The sequence below is a fragment of the Ambystoma mexicanum genome, chromosome 7q (genome assembly GCF_040938575.1).
Source record: "Ambystoma mexicanum isolate Mex_15411 chromosome 7q, UKY_AmexF1_1, whole genome shotgun sequence".
NCBI classification, from domain to species: Eukaryota; Metazoa; Chordata; class Amphibia; order Caudata; family Ambystomatidae; genus Ambystoma; species Ambystoma mexicanum.
In genome coordinates this window covers 983,447,467-983,461,856 of record NC_090941.1, presented here as the reverse complement: position 1 = coordinate 983,461,856, position 14,390 = coordinate 983,447,467, and positions in this window count along the sequence as shown.

Below are 14,390 nucleotides of genomic sequence, written 5' to 3'. Positions count from 1 at the left end.
TCTCCCTATGCATTCCTTCCTCTATTTGGATCAAGCTGGAGGGCCTGATATGGAAGGCGGTGCTAGGACTCCCCAAATCAACCTCAATGGCGGCCATCAGGCGAGAGCTGGGTTTGGTATCCCTGTCCTCCACAATTGAGCAAAACGCAATGAGCTTTTTCAGGAAAACGATTCTGGCAGAGTCACTCCCAGCTTTCAAAATAATAAAGGACGAACTGGAAAGTAGGAATTGAGCAGCACTGAACAGATGGGTGGAAAAGAGAAAAGAGAAACTGGCGGAAATAACTTGCACAGAAAAAGAGCTGACCGATAACCCAGACCGAATAAAGCAAAAAATGATAACCATGGACTGGATCCATACTTTGGAAGCAGCCACAGAGAATAAACTTCTAGCAAACCTACCACCTACTTTCAACAAGGTGAAATCTCTGCCGAAATACTGCGTTAAATTTACTGAAAAAAGAAAGCGAACCTTGTTTATGAAAGCAAGATTAAAATGTCTCCTAACACAGGACATTTTGTACATCAGATGTGTCGCCGATAAAAAAGAATGCCGGCTGTGCAAATCGACGGAGGTGACAGAAACCCTGAAACACCTGGCAATAAACTGTCCTAACACCAAGCAACATAGAATAGCCCACCTTCTTCTGTTAATTGAGAAGCCCTGGATGCTATGTGAAAACAATTTATGGATTCTCTTGAAATCTGGTGAAACCACAAGATGGACGATAGCCTTTGCGAATCAAATTGACGCAATTTTCCGACAAATAAAAGAATCACAATTGCGTCCTAAAAGTCTTCATGAAACAACAGCTTAACAACTTTGATTCACAGAGGCGAGTTTACTCTCACGAGTCAACTCTCACGAGTACACTCTCACGAAATGTCTGAAACTCCCTGAATGAATCAACAAAAACTGCACTTTGATACATTTTCTTGGGTTAGTTCCCAATGAAAAAAAGTCAAAAAAATAAATAAAAATAAAAGGTTGGCGAAAAAGCCCTGAATCCTACGGGCCAATATTCTTATTTAAATTGGAAGAGTGGATTACTAAACATGCCTAAATTTGCACCTGATGATTGCCCATTCTTTGAACATCAAACAAGAACATATTTAGCTCACATTTATGGACATGAGCACAGCTTTTGGTAAAGTCAATCTGAATAAGCTCTGGCACGTGCTCATGTCATATAAGTGGCCAGTTGCCATCTTGGTCATCTTGGATTTCTTGCGTAGAGATAATGAGGCCTGTATTCGATCTGGCAGAGAGGGACATTGTACAACATGGTTCTCAATTAGCTCACTGGTTAGACAGGTGTGTCTATTGGCACCCCTGCTATTATCCCTGTGCATTTACAATCTATTGGAAACATTGTAATACATATATACCTAGGTTGGGTGGTATGTCAATCCCAGCTTTAATGTATTCTAATGACACAGTCCTCATTGCACAGACCCCAAGGGCACTGCAGATCTTGGTTAACAAATCTTCCTCTTATATGAGAGACCTGGACGTGCAGGTTAACATAAACAAATAACCAGTAATAGTGTTATGGGAAAAGACAATCATATACATTTCCAAAAATATGGTGTGAAGTGCTGGAGGTTCAAAGAGTAACCTAAGTTGATTACCTTGGTGTTCGTTATAACGAGAAATGAGTTGGGAAAGTACATACCTTGAAACAGGTCTCAGATATGAAGCAATCTGTTGGTGGTATTTATAGATTGATGAAACAGCACAAGCCGCAACTTCTTTGTATCATAAAAAAGATTTGTAATGCACGTATTGTAAGGGCAACCAAATACGGCACTGCGATCTGGGGGTATGATGGCAATGGTGTATTACAAAAAGAGAGAAACCACTTTGTTAAAATGCTATTAGGTATACCATTATTAGCTCCGAATTCTACACCGAATAGAGAGATGGGTTTCTCCTTTCATGAAGATTTATCGACATTGGAGACAATTATGTTATGGTTGCATGTCTGGTCTAATTCTAGTGCAGCGCCCACAGAGAAATGATAATGGATCTATTGGGAAAAAGAGGTTTGGAAACAATTGCATGGTTGTCAAATATAAAGCAAATGTTTGGGAATGTGAATGCTAGTGGTTTAAGCATTAATCCATCACTAATAAATCATGTATGTGTTGCCTTGTAAAGAAGCACATTATGGAGTGGATTATTGACATCAGAGAGATGGGGGAACTGTTGAAACAAAAGAATAGACAATTGATTATTATTTCAATAAATTCAATTAAATAATATCTTGTTTGGTCCAACTATAAGTATCAAAGTGCACCAATTACACAAGCTCACTTTGGGTGTATTGAGCTGGGTGAGATTTTAAGTCAGAGATCGGGTAGGAATTTTGAATTAAATTCCCTATGTGTCAAGCTGGGTTTGAGGACTTAGCCCATTTTCTGTTTTTCTGTCCGCCTACCGTTATATGAGGCGAACACATTTATGGTTCCCCTGTTTGTGGCTAAAGGTTGTAACCAGTACCGGCACAACCTTTATTAATTGCTGAATGTAGCTTCCCCTGCTATGCTTGGAATGTATCTCTATTTATTTTAAAAGCTTGGAGATAACGAGAAAGGGGACAATAGATGGGTAGGTAATTGTGGGAAGGATTTGGGAATGTTAGGTGTGTCATCCTTACTACAATTTAATAAATCTATCATAATTAAATGTTCGTCAAATGTGCATTAGAAAACATGAAAATCTTTTTCGATGAAGAACCTATAATTAGCAGGTTACATGTGATTGTTTAAGACCCCCCTAAGTCCCTTTTTTTAAAATAATTTTTACCCACCACTAAAACTACTATTCCCATTCCCAACCACATGTAATTAGTCTTCTAAAATGCGTTATTATTTTTTGGGATGTTTTGGGTTCGTCTAAAATTGCACTCTTTGTTATCTATTCAATAACATCACTGCATACCAATTAGCTTTAATCTAATTGAACTGAATATCTGGAGGTTTTAAAATATGTTTCCCCTTTTTGCCCTAAATGCCAGAACTGGTCGAATGTATTTTATATTACTAAGACTGTTACATTTTATTGTGTATGTGTCTTTGTATATTAATTGTTGCCCTTTGCTTTTTAAAGATTGACTAATTTCTTTTTCTTTTTCCGTTTTTTCTATTTGTGTAATGTTTTTGTATGTTAAATTGATGTATCTTTTATGGATTTTATCATCCGAATAAATGACTAACTCACTCACTGTGTAAATGCGTTTGGTATTGTGCTCAGATATTTGTGTGTAGAGTACATACTGTTTAAAAACAGTATATTGATATGGGCATTGTAGTGTGATGTGGTGTAACACTGCACCCAAAAGGCTATGGCCCGACCAAAGTGGACATTGCTATATGTATTCTAGTCTCCTTCACATACACTAGTTGCCAAAGAGCTGCACGAGGAGGATTGCTCAGGGGCAATGCACTCACCTTGGAAGCAAGACAGATGCGGAGCAAAACAGGTTCGATCCCCCCAGTCCGCGGTTGGAAACCTCTGGGCATTAAGCGCATTATAAGTAACCTTACAATTATGAGAGCAATGAATAGCACCAATTATGGGCACGTAAATGGAATGTAGAAAAGTAACATAATCGTGGACTTTTAAATAAGACAGATACTTATTTTATTCTGATCCACTGGTCAAAGTCATTTTTTAAAAGTTAAGAAGAACTGTAAAACATGTTTCTGTCGTAAAAAAGAGAATCTTAGATTCTGATCAGGGCTTCATTTTTATACCGCTTGTCACATGTGCATCATGAGAGTTTATTGTGCTGCATAAAGGAACCTGTTATGACCAGGTTGTTCGAGGTAGTGACCATTCAGCAGCCATATTGTTTAGATTGGTCTAAAAATGTCAACATTAATGTGTGTTGGAAATTCCTATTGCAGATTACATTACATATTCAAGTGCTCCATTAGAATAGGACGATTCTCTGACAGATTGTTTGATAGTGTATCCCTTGCCCTGAGCGCATACTTGCCTGCGAGAGTTTGTGCAGTTTTTCAGCATACCTGTGAACGGGGCAAAAGAAATTGAAGCTTTTGGCCGGTAGGAACGTGCATATGGTAATGGATGGGATTACACCAGAATAATTCTGAGTCCAAAAAAACGAACCAACTGAAGAAGATGGCAAAGTACTGTTTTAAAAACATGTCATTTCAGAAACATTAGGTACATAGTTTCTCATTGGTCTTGCAAGCTATAAGGTCCTTCGTTATATGGACCAATACAATTGGTTGGCATGCTTGTGCCAGTTCTGGAACATTCAATTAATTTAGAAGCACGTAAGCCCAGACCCAGTTGCAGGGAAATAGGACATGAAGCTACCTCACCAGCCAATTAGCTCATCATCTCTCATCACCCATGCCTGCTGCCATGAAATTGTCTTTGTGCTTGGCCTTGTAGAGTATTATTATCTTTGGCTGCAAAGTTCTCTCTCATATTCCTTCAGGGAGTTCCTCCTGCAGGTTGTCATCACTTCAAGAGTACATTCGATAGCGTTGTCTTAATGGGTGTCTTCTTTCAAATACTCACTGCAATATTGGTATAATAGCTGCTGTTAGGCACAATCTCATGTCTCCAATACAGGGGAGGCAAGGGGTGGGTTCTCCTGCAGATGTACACAGCTGCTCCTCTACAAAAGTGTTAGAAACAAGCAGCACTGCATTAACATACTTTGTTTCACTTTACAGAACAAGCACTTTAAGTGCCTCCTGCCATTCATCACTTGCAATGAATTCCTAAGAAGGCTTCCTGCTTTTAGCAGGTGCTACAAACAGGCAGATTCCATAGGATCCCATTGGTTTTAGTCCATAAAACCAGAGATATTTGCAAGCAGAGTGCAATGCAAGGTGGAAATAATGTATCCATGCCATGCCCTAACTCCACCTGCAAAAATAAAAAAAAAAGGCCCCAGAGTAAAAAATGTGTCGTAAAAGGAGGCCTGCTTTATGCCTGCTTTTGGCATTGCTTTCTGTGTTCTGGGGACCTGGAAATTGAGTCCCTACCTGGAAATGTTACATATTCGACAAAGGTCATGTGAAATGCTATTTTACTGTTTTATTATGAACAGTTGTTCATACACACACACACACACACACACACATCCTACTTTAAAAGTGCTGTCCGCCCTACAGAGTGATAATGATGTATACACTTGAATGTCTTCAATGTATAAACCATGTGTCCTTGCATTTCACAGAAACATTCAGTTATGAAGTAATTACTCACTTTACGAATGTCCTTTTAAAACATGGAAAATATCATTCACAACTTGCTAAAGGCATACACTAGGAAAGAATATAACATTGGGAAATACAAACAGTGTAATGGTGAGCAACTGAAGCTAATCAGCAGCTTATGCTTGATGAGGGCAAATACTCTTCCAGAAAAAAATAAAATGAACAATTGTGGCATTTTGTGATCTCCCATTGAAAGTAGTGAGAGCATTATATCCACTGAGCAGGCACAAAATGCATCTGTATGTTTAACATTGAACCATTATATCCGATGAGCAGGCCTGAAATGCTGTTATACGCTTAACATTGCACATTTTAATTAATAGAACTGACCAGCATTTCACATGCAAGTGCTGCTACAGGAAAGTGTAAGCTGCATAATGACTAGACCTGACCTGAAATGCTGCTCAGGGTGGCCAGACACCTGATTAAAGCTATCACACTCAGAAAGAGAAAGCCAGGATAGGCTGTTAGAGGTAATGCAAAGCCCACTAAAATACATATATTTACCTGAACATGGGGAGGAATAAGGAAGAACATCTTTGACACCTAGGAAGCAGTAGCACATCTGTGTGGGGAAGCAGGGATTGAACAGAAGAGGCCAGAAGACAGCCCAGTAGCTGTCCAAGATGGGCCAAAGAGCAGCATCTCATCATCATAGTGGCTTTGTATTTTTGTATTTTTTTTAATTCTTGTTTTTAGAGGTTTGATGCACGAATTGGATTTTTTCAACCATATTGTTCATGTTTATCAGTTTACATCATTTTGGATATGGATTTACAGTGGTCATGGTTTTTGCCATGTTAGTCTCTTAATTGTTCACTGGTGTTTGTGACACACCAAACTAAATTGTGCTACAAGCTTGAGCCTAACAAATATCTAAGCCTGTGCACCCCTTGCAGTACTCCTAGCCAAGACGAGAAGTGGTGGATGAAAGAGAGGGACTTATCTGTATATTATAACCACAGATTTATGTTTTTTTAAAACAATCTTTTACATTTTGGTAACCATGGGATTTGGATACGTATTAGATGAACCTTTCTGATTTTGGTTTTCACTTGCTAGGCTTTCATCACATGACTTCTGGCAGCCCTTTGAAACGACACAAATGTGAGAATGGATTTTTAGTTTTACCATGCCATATTTGAGATAGGTATGCTCATTGATCATTGATTGCAGGCTTCCGAATCCTAGACGTGAAGGGCAAAAGAGTGCACGGCTAGGTTTATAGTCAAGCGCACTGTTGCTCACATTGGAAATTGCTGCTTGCTTGACTATACCCTTGGCAATGCACATATACCATCTTTACATGAGAATGTATATGCATAACTGCCAAATGGAAGTGTAAAACCATTCTTTATATGTTGCTATTTTATGAATATTATATGCATAGCTTTCCAGGTGTAAATGTGTATTATTTCATGATAAAACTGTGATATTCAATGGCTGTAATGCTGGTCATGTACATACGGTTAAGGAGAATGGATTTTCAAGAGGTGTGGTGATGGGCACTTGACAATCCCACTGGCAGCAGTATGCTTATCAGGTGCCCAGGTGTAGAGGGTTCACTTAGTATACATTTAGAAACCACCCCTCCCAACCTCTGCATTAGTTATAGCGCTATTCTCTGCCACAAATCCTGCCACAGTGCAAGGCTGGGTGGTAAAAACGGTGCATGATGAAAATCATTTCAAAATGGAAAGTTTGAAAATTGGGCACACTTTATTTATGTCATTACGTTCTGCTTTGAGAGCAGAATGGTGGTGCTGGGGAGCACAGGTGTAGCCCTACCGACAGAATCCTGCATAGGATACATTTTCAGACAATGCTCAGTTCTGAAATTCTGGTTTGAGCCCTATAACTGGAGGACAGCCATGCCAAAAGATTCCTTTGCATCATGGAGTCATTCATTGATCTACTCGTCCGGTCTGTCCTGGTGGAGATCTGCTGGACTACTGCATGCATTAATGCTAGTTATTTTGAGTTGCTACAAGTGAAGACTGATGAGTATGAGAGATTTCTCAAAGCTAAGATTATATTTAGGTCGATTTCACTGACTTAGATAACCGGAAGTCATTATTCAACCACTTGGCTTTCACCACAGACAACGATAATTATCAACAACATGCATACTCATTGGGTCATGATGCATAGTATATGTGTTATTGTTATATGAGGCGGATGCAGTTAGCTGTGTATTGGCCCTTGCTTTGCAGCAAGTCCCCTAAGAGGGTTCTGGCCCCAAAACACCTAAGTATTTCCCTTCTGGACAATATTATTATGCTGATGTGATGTCCTAATCAGCCTACATGGTGACTAATCAGTTTGTCTCAAAGCATGACACGTATACTTCTTACACAAATGTGTTCATATATTATTACTTGTTTAGTGGTCCTGGCCAGAGGTGCTTATTCTTCTAGGTACCTTATAAAATCCATACATGTGCTTATTCTCTCCTTCCGGTATCCTCGAGACACTGTTAGCACAAAGAATACACATCTCTTTGTCTGAACACTCTACCACCTGTTGCTGTGCCTAGAGAGTCCTACTTGTCCCCAGCTGTGACTGTTCCACACTTCCTGCGAGCCCGAGGCTTTTGCGGCGCTGTATTAATAAAGTGCTTCAACATCTGGGCGTTTGATCATTTCCCCAAACTTTATAAATGGAGGATGCTGAACAAAGCAACGCTTTTTAAAGTAGTTGAAAAGATAGGATTCCTTTTGTTGTTCATCAAAGAAAGGTATTTGTTCCTGTGTTATTCATAGAGTCATTTAGGAATAATAACATTAATTATCGTACAATTTGAATATTCATACTGCATAGTTCTTCTTAGCATGATTCTCTGTAGGGGATGCTTTGTTAAGATAAACCAGACTTCTACATTATGCCATTTATTGTTATGAACACATTTCTTTTAAAATAGACTTCTTAAAGATGGAGGCACAACTTGTCATGACTGTGTGACAGAAATCACAATAGATTTATTTTTTATTTTTTTTTAGGTTCTTCCTTGTTGGTGCTGCATTTAGAAAGCTCATTATGTTCTAATGGTTTTGTTTCCAGCGGCAATGGAAGTAATGAGATTTCTGTCATGTAGATCAGATTAACATTTCTCCATTTTGGAATATCCCCAACCGCATGAGCCACATTTCCTGGAGACAAGATGCATTATGCACAAAGATCACTATCAACCAAAATAAACCCGGACACCAGTTGACAGAGATCCAATATTTGCAAAACATGCACGCTTTGTCTCTTCCGTCTAATGGAGAAATATGTGACATTTCAGCCAATATGACCCGCCTATGAAGGCACACTTGCCTGACTCCATTTATTTTAATGTAAAACATGCCCCTCTGATCATATTACTGTCCACAGAAGATTTAAGAAAATAAAATGGCATTTCATAAACAGTCACTTTGTGAATTATTTGGCAAATTTACATCAAGGAAAATGATGGAGGAGAATAAAACATGCCAATCTATGCCAAACCGGTAGAATGAAACTATTTCATTACAATTGTATACCAAAAAAAAAGCTGCCAGTGCCAACGGTTTCTCATTCCTACTAGGCCCGCTGTGGCCTTTTACACTGAATATTTGCCCTCAACAGGATGTACACCCCTTAAAATGTGCAGAATAAGAAGACGTTCTAGCAGCAACCGAGTACTGTATGGGGAGCTGCCGCGCAAGTAGCGAATCCGCCAAGAACAATCGTGCTAGAAATCTGGACGTTTGGCAAGATTTCATTCACAAAGATTTGCTGAGCCTGGATGTTTGCAATAGTCTCGGCAAGATTGCTCAGGGGCAACGTACGCGCCTTGGAAGCAAGACATGGAGCACCACATGTTCGATCCCCGTATCCGTCCCTGGGTATTAAGCGCGTTATAAATAACATCATACAATATAAAAATATCATTGATATGGCAGCAACAGAGTTTGAATGCATAATAGTACTTCTTTGCAACAGTTTCTCGAAAAAATGCAAAGATAAATAAAAACATTACGGGCCTGATTCATTGAAAAGTGCTTGTTCTTCCCGCAAAGGCTGCATGCCGAGAACAACATGGCGGGAACCAGTGTGCAGAATAAAAAATGCGCGCCTGCGTATTCATGGACTTCACTGCGCAAAGTGAACGTATACCCAAGTTGTGCCTGGAACAAACCAGACACGCTCAGTCACCTTGCCGTGCACATCTGAGCACACATAAATGCATCCTTCAAACAGTGTGTGTGGTCCCCCGCAAGCAGGCTTGCATCTCGGGGACCCTGCGCAGGGGCCCGTGTAATTGTTAACAGCACCCCGACAACATTTGTACGATGTATCGTAACTCGGGGCGAACCCTCATAATCCGTTCCTGCTCCACACTACTCTGCGTAGTACATGCACCCCTAACTCCGATCAGATAGCGGATACCTATTCGATACCCAGTTGCATACACGCACCCGAAAATCCGACATGCAAACCCACCTGCACACTGCCATTCCTATGCGCAAGTGTTCTTATGCCTGCCTTTGGGTGGCGGAAAGATGGAAGGCTTAGCGTGGGCATGTCGCAAGCGAGAGGGTGTGTGGTCACATCCATGAATATGTTTTTTCGTGAGCATTTGTGGGCATGCTATGGACTGCCTGCGGCCCGTCTCTCATAACGCCCACTTTTCCCCTTGTTCGTCCCCATTATTTGAGTTCCGTCCCTCTACTCTGCCCACTGGATAGGCCTCACCCACGCTCTGCGAGGTTTCTCGCACAATGCACCAGACTGTCTATTATCAGTATAGAGCTTCTCACATTTTTGCAAATGAATGAATGCATGAATGAATCAATGACTGTATAGTACACACAACAAACTGATCAACACAAAGTGATACTCATGTTTTCGACAATGGCAGAGGTATCTAACACGAGGTTGCAGGGATGAAAACATTTGGTTAAATGTTGAAACTGGGAATGAAACCCAGGTCTGAAACTTCCTGTACCTTTTGGCGTTTAAACTCACTAATTTATTTGATAGAGAGATATTTAACATGCAGAAAGCATTAACCATATTCTACAGAGCATTACATGACCAGTATGAAAAAAGATATGTATGATTCAGGGATGTTCCATTGAACATAGTATTAAAGACCGTTCACGGGTGAAGTTGAATAGATTGTGAAAGGGAACCTTGACCCTAGTCTGCCCTTTCAGCATATGAACCTTCATGGAGTTGACAAAAATCTCTTTCCATGGCCAGGAGAGAAATCCCATTGATATAGTCACAAAGAAGTACATTTGTGAAGACAAAGGGAAGGAATTATGGATTTGACTGTAATCTGTACCAGCCTACTGGTTTACCGTCAGCAACATTCGGTCCTATGGCATTAGCGTAGGATCACGAGTTTAAGGTAGGATCACGAGTGGTGCTTCATTTATGGAGTCCATAGGACTCCAGGGGGATTTGTATCACATTTACTTGAAGTGGTAATCCCACAAAATAAATCAACTGGCGTTAGAGGTCAAGTGGAAAACAGAATATCTAGAGTACACTGGGGTGACAAATTCTCATCCGAGTTTAACATCTTCTGTGGGGTACCTCAGGGAGCTAGTCTGTCCCATCTGCTCTTTAACCTATACATTCGCTTCTTATGTGAGCTACTACAAAAACTCCAGGTTTACTATACCAACTATGCTGACGATACTCAGCTGGTTCTAGAACTGAGTGGGGATCATACTAAAGATAGTATGACACTAAACACACTATACAAAAACATCGAAGATTGGATTGACAATATTTGGATGTGCCTGAACGGCAACAAGACCGAATTAATGGTTTTCGGCTCCACTCAGGCCCGTGCCAAACTCCCTGATGATTATAAGGCCTTCCAAATTAAAGAAACCCAAATTCCAGTGGCAGACAAAGTCAAAACATTAGGCATGACACTGGAAGCCTCCCTAAACTCAGATGCACAGGCTATGTACGTTAGGAAAAATTGCAACTATTACATTAGGCTTCTTAAAGCAATTAGACCCCCACTGAGCAAGAAAAACTGCGCAACAATAGCAAGAGCTACCATCATGTCGCGTTGGGACTACGGGAATGCCCTCCTAGCAGGAGCTAGCAAGCAAGGTATCCGTAAACTCCAGCTGGTCCAAAATAATGCGATTAGAATGGTAAAAAAGAAAGCAAGAAGTGAACATATTAGTGAAGCTAGACGGGATCTTCACTGGCTGAGAATAGAGGATCGCATTCAATTCAAGTCCATGTTTCTAGCCCACAAGTGCTTATATGGTAAGGCTCCGGCCTATCTGAAATCCAAACTTTCCTTCTACCATTCCCCTAGGACATTAAGATCTGAAGCAAACGGACTTATGACTCCCCAGAAATATAAGAAGGAACTCGGCTTGGGTAGAGCTTTCCCCAACCGAGCGGCAGCCAATTGGAACAAACTGTCGAAGTACATCAGATTGGAGCCAAACCTTACGGCTTTTCGTAAAAAGCTTAAAACTGAGCTATTTAAGTAACCCTCGACCTAGAACCGCTTAATTAGGTCTCCAGTATCTTTGTATCTGTCCTGTTGCACCTTCTAGGCTCTCTCGGAGTCTTGTCCTTGTCTCTATGTGAGCGCCCCAATACCTGCGGGTGGTCGGCGCTATACAAATAATTAAATAAATAAATAAAGTGGAGGATCTACCTCCAGCAGAATGCTTGAGGTACAACCTCCATTTTACCTCCAAACCTGTAATACGGCCGTGTGGTAATGCAGAATTACTGCCGCTTTACTGCCATTTTTACTGCACCAACATATCTGTACTGAGGCCCAGAGTCTTCTGGTAAGTGGGTTGCACATGTTTCTAGTATTTTGGATGCTTGATCTGGCCATGAGGACTGCAGAGAGGATCTAAAGCAGATGGTGTGAACATGTTGCACCAGTCAAGCTTTCCTTTTAATCAAGGGAAAGGAGACAGAATCTTGATCTCAACCATGTTTGTTAGAAACAGCCAAGAGTTTGGAGATAGTCTGGGGAGGGGGGCACTATGGTAAACAAGGAGAGTATAAGGAGTGGTTTAAGAGCAATAGTAAGGTGAATGCTCCAATCTGGAGAGCGGGAGAGTGCTTGTAGGAAATGATATGATATGATAGTTTATTTATATAGCGCCTATACACAAATATGTTTCAAAGCGCTGCAAGGGATGGAACAAGGGAAAATTCAATGACATTCTTACAGGCCATGAACAGTAAGGATGTGAAATTAACTATCGTACTCGGCCTGACGACATTTCAGAAAGTGCAAGAGCTAAGACATAGATAAGGAAGGGAGGGGGAGAGTGGGAAGGAAATGGAAACAGATAGGCGACTACCGTACTAAGTCTGACATTTCTGGTAGAACTGGAGAAAATCAAAAGGTGACGGAGAGGGGTGCAGAAACGGAGGAGTGGAACAAAACAAGCAACTATCATACTAGGCCTGATAGGCCTGATGACATTTCAGATAGTGCTTGGGCGGGGGTGGCAGGCAGAGGTGTTGCTAGGGGGGGGGCTAAGTGTGCTATAACCCCTGGTCCTTTGGTTGTAGCCCCGGATAGAATCTCAGGACCTACAACCAAAAGGCTAGCTAGCCCCCAGTCCCGACAGTTCCGACATTTGCGTAGCCCCGGGTCTTTTCCAGACCTAGCAACACCCCTGGGAACAGATAAGGGAAGGGGGGAGGAGACAGACAAGGTTGCTATCATACTAGGTCCAGGGACAATTCTGATAGAGTAAGTGCCTCTAAGATGGAGAGAGGAAGACCTACGTTCATGAAGCCATATCGGATTACTGAGGTGGCTATGGAAGGGGGGAATGAAGCACAACAATGGAATCGAAGTACAATGGAAGATAGATAAAGGTGGCAGTGGATGCCACGGACCGTGCACAGGGGGACGAAGGCGCATAAGAAGGAATATTCAACAGCCTTGATGGTTGAATGATGTTGTGCTTCACTAAGGTGCTTCACTAATGTGTATTATACTTCTTCCAAGTTATATACATATTACTACTACATTATACTACATATGCTGCACCTGTATACATTCTTGATTAAGCCTGTGCCCTTTTTATGGTGGTGAAATCTTTCTGATATTACTCAAGTTAATGTTAAATGTTATTTTTGTATTGGTGGGGAGGTTATAGGGAATGTTTTTCTAAATGGAAAGCTTAATATGTAGGATGATGGCATTGTGTAATGTTTAAGCAACAGCAGCTGGAGCAGTTTTGAGCAGGGGGCTGGAGAGGGAATGTATAGACCTTGATGGAAGGATACTGGGAGTGGAACATAAAGTCTTCAGAGGAGGGAGCTGTGCTAAAAACGAGAGCCTTACTGCCTGTCAGCTGCAGCGGGGGGCGGGGGGGTGACCCTTATGCCAAGAATCCTGAACATAACAGTCATGCCATTTCCCAGTGCTTGAGAGTCAGAGGGCTTTCTATGTTGATCTCTGTTTGAGGCACACGAGACCTTAGAACTATTCTGCAAAATGCCTTATTGTTATTGTAATGAACAGGGAGATTGTCAGACACCAAGTAAAACATCATATAACGGATGAGCTGTGGCACAGAGTATTGCCTCTCTTTAAAAGAGAACTTCTTAAGCCATTTGGTTTCTTCGTGTTTGGCTTTTAGTTTGTACAATTCATCTGAACAACTATGAAAGCTGGAATGCTGAGCTTTGTCGAGTTTGTCCAGGACGGTGAGACAAACATAGGAGAAGGAAGTGGGGTGTCCATGTCAGTAAGCGGTTTACAGGCGAGAGAGAGAGAGATAGTTGGGGAGATAAGTGGCAGAGAGGAAAGGAGAAAAAGAAGGATCCAGACTCTAGTAATATTTTTTATGGCGTAAAGAAATAGTTTTGCACGAGAAGCCGGGCATAAACATGGGGACATAACTCCACTGATCAACCAACTGGAAGTCCTGCCAAGGATCTACAAATTAACTGGTCCTCAGAGTCATGTCCAAGGTGTGTGACGCCCCCGATGCAGGGCCTGCGTTGAAAGAGGTGGGCAGCGCTTTCGCGAGAATAGGATCAGTGGAATCAAGATAAATGTCGTAGTCACTTGTTGCAAATAGGGCACCAGCGTGTGGTGAGCAACGTTTCCAGCTGGGCAAAGTCCCTTAGAT